This window comes from Balaenoptera physalus (assembly GCF_965194825.1).
Source record: "Balaenoptera physalus genome assembly, chromosome: 21".
Lineage (NCBI taxonomy): Eukaryota > Metazoa > Chordata > Mammalia > Artiodactyla > Balaenopteridae > Balaenoptera > Balaenoptera physalus.
The window spans coordinates 33046621-33064042 of NC_138902.1; the positions used below are offsets into that span (position 1 = coordinate 33046621).

At 45.5% G+C, this 17422-nt stretch overlaps 1 long non-coding RNA gene across 1 annotated transcript in view; it reads right to left on the minus strand.

The window, feature by feature from the left end:
- LOC309651361 overlaps positions 1-5667 on the minus strand; it is a 71216-nt gene extending 65549 nt beyond the window's left edge. The window contains exon 1 of the long non-coding RNA XR_014258066.1: positions 318-5667. This is a non-coding gene — a long non-coding RNA (uncharacterized lncRNA). The remainder of the gene's footprint in view (positions 1-317) is intronic.
- Positions 5668-17422: the final 11755 nt, after the last annotated feature.

Genomic DNA, 17422 nt, shown 5'->3' on the forward strand with positions numbered 1-17422 from the left:
AAGCCTTTTCATTTTTCTTGTCCTTTCATCCTGGGACAAATGTATAACAGATAGAAACTAACCAGGATTACTCGAGTCTGAACTCATATCACACAGAACTTTAATTGTTGAACACACCATTAATACCAATTACACCATGGGATGTCCTGATCCAATATCAAGTTTGTAAACCTTGTATCGAGCCTGCAGAATCCACTAAATTTGGAAATTCAAACTGAAATGAAGCCAACTATCCCATGACTTCTCCCAAACTAGTTATACGACAATCAGCTGGAAACCATACGCAATCAAATAAATGTAGACAGAAACAACCATACCCTTCCTTTTTTTTCCTTTTAGATGAAGACGGTATTTAAGGTGATGTCTTGGGCCATTTCAGGGTGTTGCTCAATTTCTTGGGTATCTCCCATGCACACAGGAGGTACACATGTTAGTTAACTTCTTTGTGCAACTATATGAAAGTAGTTAATATCACAAAACTGTATACATAAAATGAATTAAATGGTAAATGTCATGTTTTGTATTTTTAATGACAATGAAAAAAAAAGTGTAGTGCCGATATTTCTTACAACATAAATGAACATTAAAAACACCCTTAGTGAAAAAAGCCATACAGAAAAGGCCACCCAGATCCCATACTCATCTTGTCTGCTTTAAATCCATCGAGGCTGTCCAAATGAGGGGAAAACTCAGTAATGGTTCCAGAAAAAGAAAACCGGATCGGGATGGGAAAAGACATTTTCATACAGTTGGGACAACAGGCGAAAGCTGAAGAGGGCCTGTGTATTAAAGTATAACGTAGACCTCAGGATTCCCTCATTTAGGGGTCATGTGCTGGTTCCTCAGGACAGTGTCCCTGTTTTGGGTAAAACACACTGAACATTTTGTGTGAAGTGGCAAATGTGAGTACTTTTGGCATTACTGAAACTTTTCTGTACATTTTAAGTTACTGAAAAGTAAATTACTTTTCAAAACAACCATGTCAGTACCATGCCAGAAAATCAGATAAGACAGCCATCAAACTTTGTTACAGAGGCCAAGACTTACCCAGACAAAGTTCAACCAAAGTTGTGATTGTTATTTCCTTTGTAGGAGTACACATGGTATTAAGAGGCACAGTGGGAGGGACTTCCCTGGTGGCACAGTGGTTAAGAATCCGTCTGCTAATGCAGGGAACACGGGTTCAACCTCTGGTCCGGGAAGCTCCCACATGCTGCAGAGCAACTAAGCCCGTGGGCCACAACTACTGAGCCTGTGCTCTAGAGCCCATGCACCACAACTACTGAGCCCGTGCGCCTAGAGCCCATGCTCCACAACAAGAGAAGCCACTGCAATGAGAAGCCCACGTACTGCAACGAAGAGTAGCTCCCACTAGCAGCAACTAGAGAAAGCCCGTGCACAGCAACGAAGACCCAACACAGCCAAAAATAAATAAAATAAATAAATTTATTAAAAAACAAAAAGAAAATCTACATGACCTTGGGTCTGGTGATGCGTTTTAAACACACAACACCAAAAGTCTATCAACAAAAGAAAAATAATTGATAATGTGGACTTTATAAAATTAAAAATTTCTACTCTATGAAAGAACTTATTCAGAAAACCAAAAGACAAACCACACACTGGAAGAAACTATTTCCAAAACACATATCTCACTAAAGGGTTTGTACTCAAATTATACCAAACAATGCCATTAAAATTTGGTAAAGATTGAAACACACACCTGGCCAAAGAAGATAAACAGATACTAAATAAGCATACAAGAATATACTCAAGATGCTAGTGGAATGCATGTACAACCAACTTTGGAAGATGGTTTGGCAGTTTTTTCCAAATCTAAATAGTCTCACCTTAGGATCTAAGAAGCGTACCTCTTCTATGTAGACAACTGCTTTGAAAACCTGTGTTCAAACAAAAACTAGCATCAAGTAATGCACAGCAGCTCTATTCATAATGGCTAAAAACTTAAAGATATGAAGATATCCTTCTGTAGATGAATTCATAAGCAAATTAGGGCACATACATGTCAAGGGGAGCAGACTACACCACCCCAAAATGTGCCCATTTGACAAAAGGATTATTTTAGACAGATTAATTTAAAAGAACAGCAGACCCAGGAGAATCTTTGAAAACCAAGTAGAAAATGCCCTTTTATGAGGTAAATTTACATTTATTAAGGATATCTCCATTTGTAATGGTATGTCCCTCTCTGGACCAGGAATTGAATGATGACTAAATATCAAGAAAAACTTGTTGGGACTTCCCTGGTGGTCCAGTGGTTAAGACTCCACACTCCCAATGCAGGGGGCCTGGGTTCGATCCCTAGTCAGGGAACTAGATCCCACATGCCACAACTAATACCTGGGGCAGCCAAATAAAATATATTAAAAAAAAGCTTGTCAATGAAATAGGTCTGGATGTAAATCTACGTAACAACCATACCCTTGTTTACTGTGCTTTGCCTAATAACCTCCCTTAAATGGCTTCCTCCATTCCCTAACATCTTTCTTCTGTTCTTAGCTGAAGGTAGCCTTTAAGGTAATGGCTTGGGCCAGACTATGTTATCCTGGGTATCTTTCAACTATACAGGAGGTATGCATGGTATATATTAAACTTCTGATTGTTTTTCTCCAGTTCATCTCCCTTTCATTACAAGGGGGATCTCAATGAAGAACATAGAAGGGTAGAGGGAAAATTATTTTTCCTTTCATATACATGCAATGCAATAGTATTCAGAGATATAAAAGAATGAATAATCAACCCATGCAAAAAAAAAAAAAGATGAATCTAACATTTATATTGTTAAGTGAAAGAATCCAGTCTGAAGTGCTACACACTGTATGACCTCATTTATATGACATTCTAGAAAAGGCAAAACAGACATGGTAAACAGTTTACGGAATATGTGGTTGAAAAGGTCCGTGTGATACTTTAGTGGTGAATACCTGTCACTATGCATTTGTCTACACCTGCAGATTTTTTACAACCCAACAAGTAAATTATAATCTATTCAAATTTAGTTACTTAGGATATGGGAGTGTCAAAGACTGGCATACAGAATGTAACAAACAATCTAACTGATTTAGAAAGGTATGAAAAAAACTCACTATTGGTGGTGGGACAAAATGGGCTGACCTAAGTTAACTTTGGAAATGAGTGGACTCTGTAGGCCAAAGGCAAAATATGCTGTACACACAGTGGACTCTGTAAGTTCCTTCCCATGGGGAGCAGTAGCTAACAGTACTGAAACTACTATATCAGTAATCGAATGCAACAAACACTGAATTTAATGACGAATGGTGGAAGCCAGGTTTCTTACCACTGGAGTGGGAAGTCACAGACAAACAAAGGGAGAAGGTTACAATACCCATGTCATAACAGATCAGGTTGGAGGCATCAGTATAAACTATCTTTAGCCTAACAGAGATACACATAGTTCCACATGGAAATCTTTATAATTATGTGTATATGCATAGGCTGGGATACATGCATATATTTCCATGCACTGTCAGCTGAGCATATTTAGCTCCCACGTGTAAGTTTTTAATACCATTCTCTAATAAAAGGAACGAGGGCTCTCTGAAGAAAGGGCTGATGCTAGGACTGAGACAGTAAATATATGAAGCAGGATAATCTTAAAATATCAGAAAGTAAAGAAGTACCAAAAATTTTTAAAACCCACAAAAGAAAAATCATGTAAAATGAAAACAGGAGCAAATGGAAAAAGCTCTCAACAGCCAAAGCAAGAATGAACTAAGCAGTCTAATAATGTAGTGCTGGCTTATAACCAAAAGTTTACAATAATTATTCATGTGTCCAAACTGGTAAAAATAAGTTACGTAGTTTTTGATGAATGATGTTAAATAGAAATCTCCTATGCAGAAAGCTTCTAAACAATTCATATAGACACTCAGCTGTCCATCAAGGATGTGAAGCTAACCCCTCTCTCCTCAAGTGTGGGTTCTGCAGTATGACTTCCTCCTGAATAAGACACACAGGATGGACATGGGAAAAAATTAACTTCACTGTGGGAAAACTTCACAAACACTACCTCAGCCTGGTGACCAAAGTTAAGAATATAAGTGAGAAGTTCCCTTAAGAGCCTGTTCTCTCGATATATACAGTGAAGAGGAAGCACTTACCTCTGTGATCTGCTTTTTCAAAGCCAGGTCTAATTACAACAAAAACACCAAGCAAATCCCAGTGCAGGGCAGTTTACACAATACCTGACCAGTCCTCCTCCACACTGTCAAGGTCATGGAAACAAGGAGAGTCTGAGCAACTGTCAAAGCCCAGAAGAGACTAAACAGACATGATGACCCCGTGTCCTTTGAGACCCTGTAACAAGGAAAGGTATAACAAAGGGAACATGAATAGGGACTTCAGTTAATAACAAAGTATCAATATTTGTTCATTATTTGTGATGATTCTGTAGGAAATTAGACTGGAAAAATTAAAAGTCAAATAAGAGAAACCTATCGTAACAAACTGGAAATCTAGAGGAAACGGGTGATTTCTTTGTAAAAACACATTACCAAAATGGACCCTAAATTAAGGAAAATACAAAAAGACCAATTAACCACTGAGGAACCTCTTCCCCATGCTGGTTATCACTGTTCCAGGGTTTCCCTCTCCGAGGACAGGGAAGGAACAGGGACAGAGCTGTTTGGCAGCTCCCCTAGTACATGACCCCACCCAGTGTCTTCATCTCCCCCAGCCACGCCTACCCAGGGAGGACACCTGAGGAAGGATCAGGGATTATTGATCCAGATGTGTCAACTAGGACTTCTTCTATTCCCAGCGACTGGACACACTTACTGAAGTAAAATAAATTAGTATTTATTGTAAGGGTAGAAATAAATTAATACTTGCAAGTGGCAAGTTTAAGAATGGGTTTGGACCTCGCAGGTCCAGTGTCTCACACTCTCTCAGTGTGACCTTACTTCTCTCCAAAGCTTAGTCCTGCTCAGTGCCTTTGGGGGACCCCATTCACAGGCACAGTCTCTCTCTCTGCCCTTGGGCCAACAGCAATTCTAGGCTGACAACCACTCACCATCCTTTTTCCAAGAAAAAGTTTCTCCTTTTCTTGGGTTCTAAGAAGAGTCATGGTTTTGAATACCTTTGGCCTGGCTTGGGTTTCATTCTCATCCTTGACCCATCACCAGAAGATGGAAAATGGGACTGGCTAGATGTGCGTTGTAAAACCATCTTCGAGCTGGGTGGAACATGGGGTTATCGTTCTGGAACTATTTGGACTGGAAGCAGGTGAGATGTAATTCCCAAAGGAAAACTGAGGCACTAGACTTGGGCATGAGAACAGGTGCTGGCTGGGGGAAAGCAGCAGATGCTATGTCAATGACAGCTCACTGCACAGCACAGAATCTGACACAAAAGGAAGAAAGGGGTTCACTTAGGGTCAGGGGCTGCAGCTACTCCTCCAGTGCTCTCACTGTCCTCCCAAGACTGCAAGAAGTTCTTTCACTTGCTGAAAAGGCAGGATCATTGTTGTTGGTAAACTCAAGTCTCCTGCCTTGGGCATCAGGTCCTCACATCTCAGAGGCTGGCCCAGAACAGCCCACGTGCCCTCAGAAGACACACAGACCTCATTCCTGCCCCTGAGAGGTGGGAGCCCTTGAATTATGCCATCTCCCTGGCCATATTAATTACCCATCCCTTAAAAACAGTACTGGTCCTTTTCCAGTTTCTTCTGTCTCCTTTACTAAGGGAAGAAACCAAATGCTAGGGTGGTAAGGAAACTCTTGTGCAATGAGGTAATGGGAGGCTCAAGAATTATTCCATGCCATGGAACCCATAATTGGCAGGCTTTCCAGAGGCCACGTGGATGCATTTGGCTCTCCAAGACAACGCATCAGTGTGAACCTCCCACTGGGAGGCCCAGCTACTCCCATAACTTTGATTCTTAATGAATGTGAATGTCAAAATTTCTAACAACTGAAAGGACAAAGGATTGCAGGGCCATGGTCTGCTGTATGGTTGTTGTGTCAGGGACACACTCAGATATTTAGAGGGTTATTACCTCTCTTGGCAGGCTACGAGGCTGTGGAGGCTGTGAAGAGGAGGCCCTTTTCTCAGCCACATGGATGTTGGTAGTTGAAACATCTCAAAGGAGTGTCTACAGTGCCCAGGTAGCTGTTCCATTGCTCAGCAGCATGGTCAGCTCACTAATTGTCCATGTGGTCTTGAGAGGGCCCAGGCTGAACTGAGCTAGAGGACCACAGATGCCTGCCTGAATGGTCAGAGGTCAAGGACTGTCCTGCCTGAGACTTGACTGTCCATTGATACCCACTCAGATGGGACAAAGGATGCCTGCAGTCCCAGGAGGGCCCCACCAGCCCTCAAGTAGGCAGGGGGCTGGCAGGTTGTTACACCCAGTCCTGCATTAATCCACACATGTCCACTGAGTGCCCTCCTGTCTGGGCACTCTGCTGGCACTGGGGCTGCCCAGGCAGAGCAGGGCCAGCACAACCTTTCCCAGATGGGAGGGCAGGAAGGAACCAGTCATGACTCCTGACACCCTCCACAACCCGTGACTGACATCGACTTCAATGGGAAACCCTCGGAGACAGTACAGACATTTCATTCTTCTCTCAGAGCCCAGGACTGGGGGGTAGAAAAACAGTGGTCCAGCTCAACTCCCTGACTCATGTGTGACCCTGGGCAAATCCTATCCATCCTGGAGACCTCAGAGAGGAGAAGGGAAGGGCAACGGGGGCCAGTTATGCTTAAACCTAACCCTAACCCTAAAGAACCCTAACCTCTAACCCTAACACCCCAACTCCAGACCCTTTACCCTGACTCTCCAACCCTGACCCCTGACCCCTAAACCCTGACACTGACTCAAACCCCAGACCTAAATCCTAGCCCAGTGGATACCGAGGGATGACGTATGTACTCTTGAATAAACCAAGAGATTCATGACCTTGCATTTAGCAATAGTTTCTTGGCTCTGACACTAAAGCTCAAGCAATGAAAGGGAAAAAAACCGGTAAACTGGAGTTCCTCAAAATTATAAACCTTTGTACACCAAAAGAGGCTATTCATAAAGTAAGAAGACAGCCCACAGAATGGAAGAAAATATTGGGACATTATATATCTGATAAGAGTCTTTATCCAGAATATATCAAGAACTTTTACCACTCAACAAAAGACCAACCCAATGATAAAGGACTTGCATGGACTGTTCTCCAGAAAAGGCATACAAATGGTCTCAAGCTCATGAAAAGATGTCAAACATCAGCAGTCATGATGGAAATGCAAATTAAAACCACAAAGTGATAACCATTCTAGTGTATGTGAAAGGGTATATTAAAAATAAATAAAAATAACAAATGATGGAAATAATATAGAGAAATTGGAACTCTTAAACTTTACTTGTGGAAATGTAAAATGGTACAATCTATGTGTACAAAACTTTGGCATTTTCTCAAAAATATAAAAATGTAATTATCATATGTCTCAACAACTCCACTCCTAGATATATACCCAAACACTTGAAAACAGGTGTTCAAATAAAAACTTGTACACCAATATTCAAAGCAGCACTGTTCACAATAGCCCAAGGTAAGAACAATTAAAATGTCCACCAACGGGTGAGTGGATAAGCAAAATAGGGTAGATCCATAAGATGCATTATTCTGCCATATAAAGGAATAACGTAAAATGGTGCAGCAGCTGTGGAAGACAGTAGGGGAGCTCCTCAAAAACTTAAACGTAGATTTAATGTTAGGATCCCTCAATGCCGCTCCAGGGTATACACCCAAAATATTAGAAAGCAAGGACTGGAACAGATATCTGTACCCCATATTCATAGCAACATTATTCACAATAGCCAAAAAGTGGAAGCAACACAAGTGTCCTTCAGCAGATGAAAGGATAAACATAATGTAGTATATACACAATGGAATACAATTCCACCTTTAAAACTAAGGTAACTCTCACACAGGCTACAATGTGGATGAACCTTGAAGTCATTATGCTAAGTGAAACAAGCCAGACACAAAAGGACAAACATTCTATGATTTCACTTGTATGAGGTATCCAGAGAAGTCAAATTCAAAGACAAAGTAGAATAAGGTTGCCAGGGGTTGAGGGGAGTTAGTGTTTAATGGTTACAGTTTCACTTCGGGAAAATGAAAAGATACTGGAGATGGATGGTGAGGATATTTTTACAACAATGCAAATGTAGTTAACTGTATACTTTAAATGATTTAGATTACAAACGTTATGTGTTTTTAATCACAATGAAAAAAAATGATACATGTTACAACATGGATAAACACTGAAAACATCCCAAATGAAAGAAGCCATACAGAAAAAGCCACCCAGATCATACTCATCTTGTACACTTTAAATCCGTGAAGGTTTTTAAAATGAGGGAAAGCCCCAGTGATGGTTCCAGAAAAACAAAACTGGATGAGAATGGAAAAAGACATTTCCACAAAGTTGGGGCAGCTGGTGAAAGCTGAAGTGGTCCTGTGGATAGAATGATAATGGGTAAACCATAATTATCCCTCATTTTGGGGTTATGTGCTGGTTCCCTGGGAGAGTGGCCCTATTTAGGGTAAAACATATTGCAGTATTTGGTGTGAACGTAGAAAACTTTGTACTGCTATTTAAAGTTTAAACATTTGAAATTTACTAAAAAATAAATTACTTTTCAATACAACCATGTCAATAACATGACAGAAAATCAGAGATGACATCAAACATTGCTACCCAGACCAAATTCGACCACAGTGGCGATGCGAATCGCGCTTGTAGGAGTCCACATGGTATTAAGCGGCACTGTGGGAAGAGTGTATTAGTAGCCACTATGTCTTGGGTGCTGTGGATGACCTGCAGGTAGTTGAAACAGTGGGCTTTCTGAATTCCAGTTTCCCACATAAAACCGCCAAAAGACTGTCAGAACTAAAAAAATGAATTCAGTAAAACTGCAGGATCATTTGTGATTCTATACCCTAATAATAAACAATCAGAAAGAGACATTAAGAAAACAATTCCATTTACAGTTGCATCCCTCAAAAAAACTAGGAATAAATTTAACCTAGGACTTGAAAGACTTGCATCCTGAAAACTCTAACACATTGATGAAAGAAACTGAACAGACACAAAAAAATGGAAACGTATCCCATGCTCATGGGTGAAAATATTATTAAAATGTCCATTCTACCTAAAGCAACGTACACATTCACACAATCACCACCAAAATTTCCATGACATTTCGCAGAAACAAAACAATCTTAACATTTGTGTGGAGCCACAAAGGACCCAGAAGAGCCAAACAGACGCTGAGAAAGGAGAACAAGCTAGAGGCATCTCGCTCCCTGACTTCACACTTCATTACGAAGCTCCAGTCCCAAAAAAGTGTGGAATTAGCCCAGAAACAGGCCCACAGACCAGAGGAACAGAACAGAGAGCCCAGAAATAAACCTACAGGTATGTGATCAGTTAATTCACAAGAAAGGAGCCAAGAACATACGCAGGGGATAGGACAGTCCCCTCAATAAACGGTGCTGGGAAAACCAGACGCCACACGCCAAAGAAAAACACTGCACTCTGTCTACACCACACACAAAAGGGGCCAAAAACCCAGTTTTCCACATCAAGCCCTTCCTCTCCTGGGTCCTCTGAACACAGACACCCTCAGCGGTCAGCCACGCCCAGGAACCTTCTCCCCACTTTTCCTCACCTTCTCCCTCAGCGGCATCACCTCCCGGCAGGTCCTGAGGAGACCAGGCTCCTGTCAGCGTGGACTCGGCCCATGTTGTCCTGAAGCTGAAGCCCCAGCGGGTCCTGAGGAGACCGGGCTCCCGTAGGTGTGGACTCAACCCCAAGTTGTCCTGAAGCCCAGGCCGTCAGCACGGACTCGGCCCCAAGTGTTGCAGAAGCCGAAGCCACATCCGGTGCTGAGGAGACTGGGCTCCCGTCAGCTGTGCGCGGAGCCAAGTCAGCCGGCAGGACGCGTTCCCGCGGAGGGTCAGGGAGGCGGGCTCACGTCCCCTGCCAGCCAATGGGAGCGTGCAGACCAAGCCGCCCTCACCGTTCAGCGGAGACCCCGCCCCCTGAGAGCAGTTCTGCTGAATCCATTAAACTGGAAATTCAAACCGAAATAGAACCGAATATCCAAAATAGTTAGTGAACAATTAACTTGAAACGGTAGGGAATGAAATGAATGTAGAGACCAAATTCACTCAAATTTATTAACAGGCACTTAAAATGCAAAACTATCAAAATTATAGAGATAAACATAGACAATCTACATGACCTTGGGTTTGATCTGTAGATTATGAGCTTTGAGTTTTAACACACACACAAAAAGCCAATCCACAAAAGAAAAAAGTAATATTGTGGACTTTATAAAATTAAAGATTTCTATGCTGAAAGACCTTATTCAGAAAATCAAAAGACAAACCACAAACTGGGAGAAAAATATTCGCAAAACTTGTATCTGATAAAGGATTTGGACTCAAAATATAGAAAGACCTCTAAAACATCCCCATAAAAAAATGGGTAAGGATCTGAACAGACACCCAGCCCAAAAAAGATACACAGATTGTAAAGTCATACAAAAACATGCTCAACATAATAAACTGTTAGGGAATTACAAATTAAAATCATGATATATCAAACCACACCTATTAGGACTGCTAAACTCCAAAAATATGACAATACCGATTACTAGAAGGTGAGGAACAACAGAAACTCTCCCTGCTTACTGGTGGAATGCATGTACAGCCACTTTGTAAGACAGTTTGGCAGCTTTTTCCAAAGCTAAACAAGTCTTACCTTGGGATCCAACAATTGTACTTCCAGTATTTAGGCAACTGCTTTGAAAATCTATGTCAAAATGCAAACAAGGATGCAATTATGCACAGCAGCTCTACTCATAATGGCTAAAAACTTGAAGAAATCAGAATGTCCTTCAATAGATGAATGCATAAGCAAACTGGGGTACACCCATGTCAAGGCGAGTAGAATATACCACCCTAAAATACACCTCTCTGGCATAAGAATGATTTTGGTCTGCTTTAAAAACAAACAAACAAAAAAACCACAAAGAATCTCAGAAAACTGAGATTGCCCTTTTGTGAAGGACATTTACAACAGAGAAATCTCCATTTGTAAGAGTATGTCCCTCTTTGCACCAGAAATAGAAGGATAATTAAATTTCAAGTAATTCTTATCAATGGAGAAGTCCTGACTTAAATCTGCAAGCAATCATACCCTGTGCTTTGCATGATAACCTGCCATAACTGGCTTCCCCCCTTCCCCAAAATCTTTCTTCTGTTTTTAGCTGAAGATGGTATTTAAGGTGATGGCTTTGGTCATTTCAGGGAGTGACTCAGTTTTCCTTGGTATCTCCCCTGTATTCAGAAGGTATACATGTTATCAAACTTGTTTTTCTCCTGGTAGTCTGTCTTTTATTAAGGGTGGGGGGAGTCTCAACCAAGAACCCAGAAGGGCAGAGTGAAAATTGTTTTTCCTCCCATACATATGCAATGGAATACTACTCAACAGCAGAAAGGAATGAACCATCAACCTATGGAAAGACATGGATAAATCCTCAGTATATACTGTTAAGTGAAAGTGTCCAGTCGGAGGAGGCTGCACACAGTATGACCCCATTGATGACATTCTGGGAAAGGCAAAGCTACATAAGTAATAAGCAGATCACTTCACTGGTTTGAAGTGATACTTTAGGATGGATACGTGGCACTATGCATTTGTCTAAGCCCACAGATTTGTATAGCCCAAAGGGTCAATCATAATCTATTCAAATTTAGTTATTTAGGGTGTAAGAGTGCCACAGGGTGGAATACACAATGCGACAGCATCTAACTGCATTAGAAATGCATGGAAAAAAACTCACTGTAGGGGATGGGGTATAAGGTGCTGACCTAAGTTACCTTTGGAAATGAACAGAATCTGTAGACTAAAGGCAAAATGGACCGTACATAAACAGTGGGCTTTATTTTATGAAGTTCTTTCCAGAGTGTAGTAGCTAACAATTATGAAAACTTTGCACATGTAATCTGAAGAGGAGAAATGAATTGATAAATGGCAGATGGTGGGAGCCAGGCACCTCACTGTGGGAGTGGGAAGTTACAGATAGCCAAGGAACAAGAGAATGAGGCTGAGCCCCTGATGGCCACCCCTTTTTGGCTCTGAGTTGCTTCCAACAGGACCGCAGTCACCTGCACGTAGTCTGCTGTGACCTACCTGCCCCCATTGGCCTTTCCTCTCCCTCCCTGGGATGATTCCAGTGACATTTCCAGCCTGGACCCCTCTCCCAGGCCAGATGCATCTGTCCAGCCACTGCATCCCCATCTCACCTTGGGGGCTAACAGGCCCCCTCAGAGGACTGTGATCCTGCAGCTCCCCACACCCAGGAGCAGCCCCACCTTCCCAGGTTGCCGAGCCCAGGCACCAGGTGTAACCGAGCAGGACCCTACGGGGCCTTCCCAGGACAGACCCCCTCCCCCATATCCTCTGCTGTAGCTCCTCTCTGAAGTACCTGGATAATAGTATCTGATGCACGCTTCCTGGGTTGTTTTACAGATGCTAAAACCACCACCAAGTGGAAGAAATGAACTACTTGATGATCATGAACACGTAGCCCCAGAGCTACTGGTGCCTAAGAATTTATAATGTTAACCACCTGTTACCTCACCTTCAACCAATCAGAGAATTGTGTGCCAGCTGATCACATACCCTGCGAACCCCTCCTCCCTCACCAGGCCTTTAAAATGCTTTGCTGAAATCCCTCAGGGAGTTCGGGGTTTTAGAGCACAAGCCACCCGTCCTCCTTGTATTGGCGCTTTTACAATTAAAGCTGTACTTTCCTTCACCACAACCGGTGTCAGTAGCTTGGCTTTACTGCACTCGGGCAAGCGGACCCAAGTTTGGCTCAATACACTGGGGTTTCCCAGTCTCCCCCTTCCTTGTGCCCCAGTGGCTGTCAGCTCCTCCTCCAGAGTCTGTGGCCAGTCCCCACACTAAATCCCCTCTACACCCACAGCCCTGGCCCAAGCCCAATCTTGTGCCTGATTTCTCCATCAGGCCCTGACAAAGCTCCCCACCCCACGGTGCGTCTCACATCCCACCCCAATGTGGTCTTTCTGAAGCACAAACAAGACCTTGACTCTCTCCCTTGTGTGATCCCCCGAAGGTTTTCCCTCATTTGCTGGAGTGTCTGGTGGGGGAGGCGTCCCCCATGGCCCTGAGAGTCCCCGGCATCCCCACCAGGCTGCCGGTTCCTAGGTTCCCTGACACCGGGCACCTCAGCAGGCCAGAAGACCCCGGGGGCTAACAGGCCCCTCAGAGGACTGTGATCCCGCTGCCCCCCACCTCCCCTGCTTGCTGAGCCCAGACACCTGGTGTAACCGAGCAGGACCCTATGGGGACTTCCCGGCACAGACCCAGAACTGCTCACCTCAAGAGGGAGCCGGCACTGCCGCTGCCTGATCAAAGGGAGCGGAGAAGGCTTCCCCAGCTGGGACACAAACACTGCAGGAGTGGTCTCTCCCTCGGCCATCACATCACCCCCGTGGGACTTGAGGAAAGGAGGGACCGAGGCACATGTTAGTTCCTAAGCAGGATGGTGTGGGCTCAGTCGTGTCCCCCAAAATTCATATGCTTAATCCCTAACCCCCAGGACCCCAGGATGTGGCTGTATTTGGAGATGAGTTTTTAAAGAAGTGATGAAGGTAAAATGCAGTCACTAGGGCGGATCCTAGTCCAATAGGAGTGATGTCCTACAAGAAGAGATTAGGACACAGATAGGCACGGGGGAGACCATGTGAGGATATGGGGGGAAGATGGCTGCCTACACGCCAAGGAGAGAGAGGCCTCAGGAGAAACCAGCCTGCAGACACCTTGATCTCAGACAGCATCCAGGACTGGGAGATGTCTGTTGTTTAAGCTGCCCTGTCTGTGGTGTTTGTTATGGCAGCCCCAAACAGACTCACACACAGGGTAACTCAGGGCTCCGACTGGACAGAGCCCACTCTCCATTCCCCCTGTATGTGAGTTCCAGGAGTCTCAGGAACTGAGGACGGGGGTCCCTGAGGAGAGGCACAAGATACAAGACCTTAGGCATAACACGACTGCATTCACATTAAACGTGCCTGAACCACACTCACACAAGATGGTTTTGTCCTGTATATACACCCACACTGGCACCTTCAGTCTGAACTGCAGACCTTTGGCTTCACCACCTCCACTGAGAGCATTAGCTTCACCTGCTGTGAACCACCTCCTATAGGATTTCCAGAACCACAAAGCATCGAAGAGCTCATGCTAATGTGTAATCACATTCCATTAGCCCACAGGGACTGTGGGCTAGTGTCCTGGCAACTCTGCCACAGCCCAGCTGCTCACCAAAACCTGTTTTCATTTTTCTTGCTCACGGCTACCCTGCGCCTCCCAGCGATCCCACTCCTTGCAGCTGGGACCACCAAAATGTCTGTGGCACTGTGTCTCATGTTACCAAGGGGAAGGGGTGGAGGTGGTGAGGGCCTTGGCCAGCCTGCACCCTAGGATGGAGGGCATGGTGCCCACGTGGTCACCCCACCCTGCTGGTTGGACCCCTCACCCGGAAGCAAGGAGGAGAAACAAGGTGGACACAGCCTGGGCCCTGGCACCCACCTGCCCTGGACTTTCACATGAAGGGGACAGAGACACCTTGAGCTTCAGCCCATTTTTGGGGGAACACTTTGTTCCAGTAACAAACATTTGCCCTAAAAGCCGAAGTGCTTTACAAAGCCCTCCCCAACTGCAACAGAAAGTAAGGCTTACTTTATCACACTTTTCTCAAACCATAGCCCAGGCTGAGACCACCACTCTGGTAATGGTGCTTCAGAGCAGCCCCTTTAAAAGATCCCTGGAGTTCAGCTCCCCGAGCTCTGCCTTCCGCTTAAAGGGAAAGGTTCCTTGACAACCTTGACAAACCTGCTTGGTTTCCTTGACAACAAAGTTTCACAATCTCCCGAACTCTTCTCCTTCAAACATTCCTATTCTAGGCTTGATGAGCCTAAAGTGACAGTGCCATCATCACGCGCCAGAAAGCAATTCCTCCAAGCCCATAGTTATTGGTTACATGATTGTAACCTATTGATGATGAAATCCCAGAAGAGCCAGCTTTGCAAGGTAACCACTTCTGCACTTGGCACTAGGTCCCTTTCCACAGGCAGGATGGAGTGGCTGCTTTCACGGGCCCTATGGTGGAAGAGCTCACCTTCTGATGAAGCCAGGCCTTGATCCTTTCCAGGTGATTCCAGGGTTCTCATTCTCCCCAAACCCCCACCCACATGGCTGCTGTCTGTGCCAGTCTATACGGGACCTTAGTAATCTCCTAAAATGAGGGTTATTTTATACACAGATAACGGGTTGAATGGTGGCCCCAAAAGATGGTGGCCCCCAAGAACACATGAACAGGACCATATCTGGGAAAACGGTCTTTGTAGATGTAGTTAAGGATCTCGAGGTGAGGTCATCTTGGGTTAGGGTGGACCTCAATCCAATTGACAAAGTCCTTATGAGACAAAAGAGGAGAGACAGACACAGAGGAGAAGCCACGTGAAGACGGAGGCAGTGATGGGAGGGATGCAGCTGCAAGCCTGGGGACGCCTGGAACCCCCAGACTGGAAAAGGCAGGAAGAACCCTGTCCTGGAGCCTCTGGAGGGACTTCAGCCCTACAACACCTTGATCTCAGATGTCTGGTCTCCAGGACTGGGGGAGGATGAATTCCCGTTGATTTAAACCACCCAGCTTGTGGTCATTTGTTACAGAAGCCACAGAACAGTCACACAGACCCTGCTCGGTAGGATCCTGGAAGTGTGGGTCTCACTAAAGGCCGACAGAGGCTGGATTGCAGAACCCTTAGAGTCAGCATTGGGCCCCCGGAAACCCTAAAGCAGTGGCTGGACACCAGAATGTTGAGGGGTCAGTCAGAAGCCCATCCCTAAGGGTGCCGGCTGCACACGGCCTCCCCAGGTCCTTACACCTGTACATGGGGGGGAAGGTACCTCAATCCTGATTGAGGATATTTAATGTCACCATTCACGTTGCTAATTAAGAACCCGCCAGTTACACAGATGAAAACCCAATCAGGACACTTACTACACCGATGAACAATTCTAAAGATGGTCGGAGGTGGGGAATTGTCTCACATGCAGCCAGCAGTCCCCATAAGGAGGGTCCTCATTGGAAAGCTCGTGGGCCCTGCGGAGGCGTCTCCGAGTAAACAGTAGCTGAACCCCAGGCCAGCTGCTCCTGAGCTTTACCCACCCTTCCCAGGGAAGCAGACCTAAATACGTGCAAGGACCTTACAGGCTGGAGGAAAAGGCTTGGAGCCACGCCAGTGACAGCACGCTTGCTGAATTGTCTCCTGCAGGCCATGTGGGATGGTCCTGGCCCAGAGCCTCTTCGGAAAGCTTTCCATTTACCTACCTGAGTTACCCCTGCTGTCCTGGCTCCGACTTCTTTTTTTCTTGCTTCCTCACCTCTGCCTGGGGAGAACTTTCAACAGCATGTACAGGAGACACACCTTCTTCCTTAGCAGGTGGCAGCCTGGCAACTCCCATAGGCAGTCCAGCAGAGGCCCACTTAGGCCGGGACACCCACAAGGCCGTGGCCGCTCACTCCCTCCCACCAGCCCAGCCCAGCCCCGCGGCTGCTGATGGAGCAGACAGTATGGCGTCAGGCACAGCTGCAGGGGATCTTGATGCCTGGAGGGGGCCGGGGGTGGGGTTATATTGACCTCAACCCAGGCACACCTGGGGAGGGCTGGCCGGCCGGTTCAGGCTGCCCAGATCAGCCAATCCTCGCCCATCAGGGGCTCATACTTGCAGAAAATGGGCCTTGCTGAACCGGCCAGGTCCAAGGAACAGGTGTAGGGTCCTGAGAGTCAGGATAGACAAGGGGTTACAGCTCTGGCTTGTTTTCTAATCATTTTAACTGGCCCATGAGTAGGAAACAACTTCAAGAAGACCCTCTCCACACAAGAGAAATCTGGAAGTCAGGGAGAGGAGGGGTGGTGGGTGGAGACAGAGGCCTGGTTCCCCGGCTGCAGTGGAAGCCTCTGGAAGGCCTGGCGGAGGGAGGCCGCAGAGAGTGAAGCCCAGGGTCACAGACCTGTCCAGGAGCTGCTGTTTGTTAGTTCAGATCCTGCTCTGAGGTGCTCAGGCTGGGAGTGCTCTGCAACAAGGGCTATGGGCACGGTTCCTGTGCGCTGAGCCCTGCCAGGGTGCCTGCCCAGGTGAGCTCCATATTCTGGGAAGGGCCTGCCCACGAGAGCCCCGTGGGCTGGGAGGGGCATGTGAATGAGTGTCCTGTCTTTGCAGGCAGCACAGCTGCTTAGCAACTCCCCCGTGAGCGGTGCTGGGGTGAGATGAGAGCCAA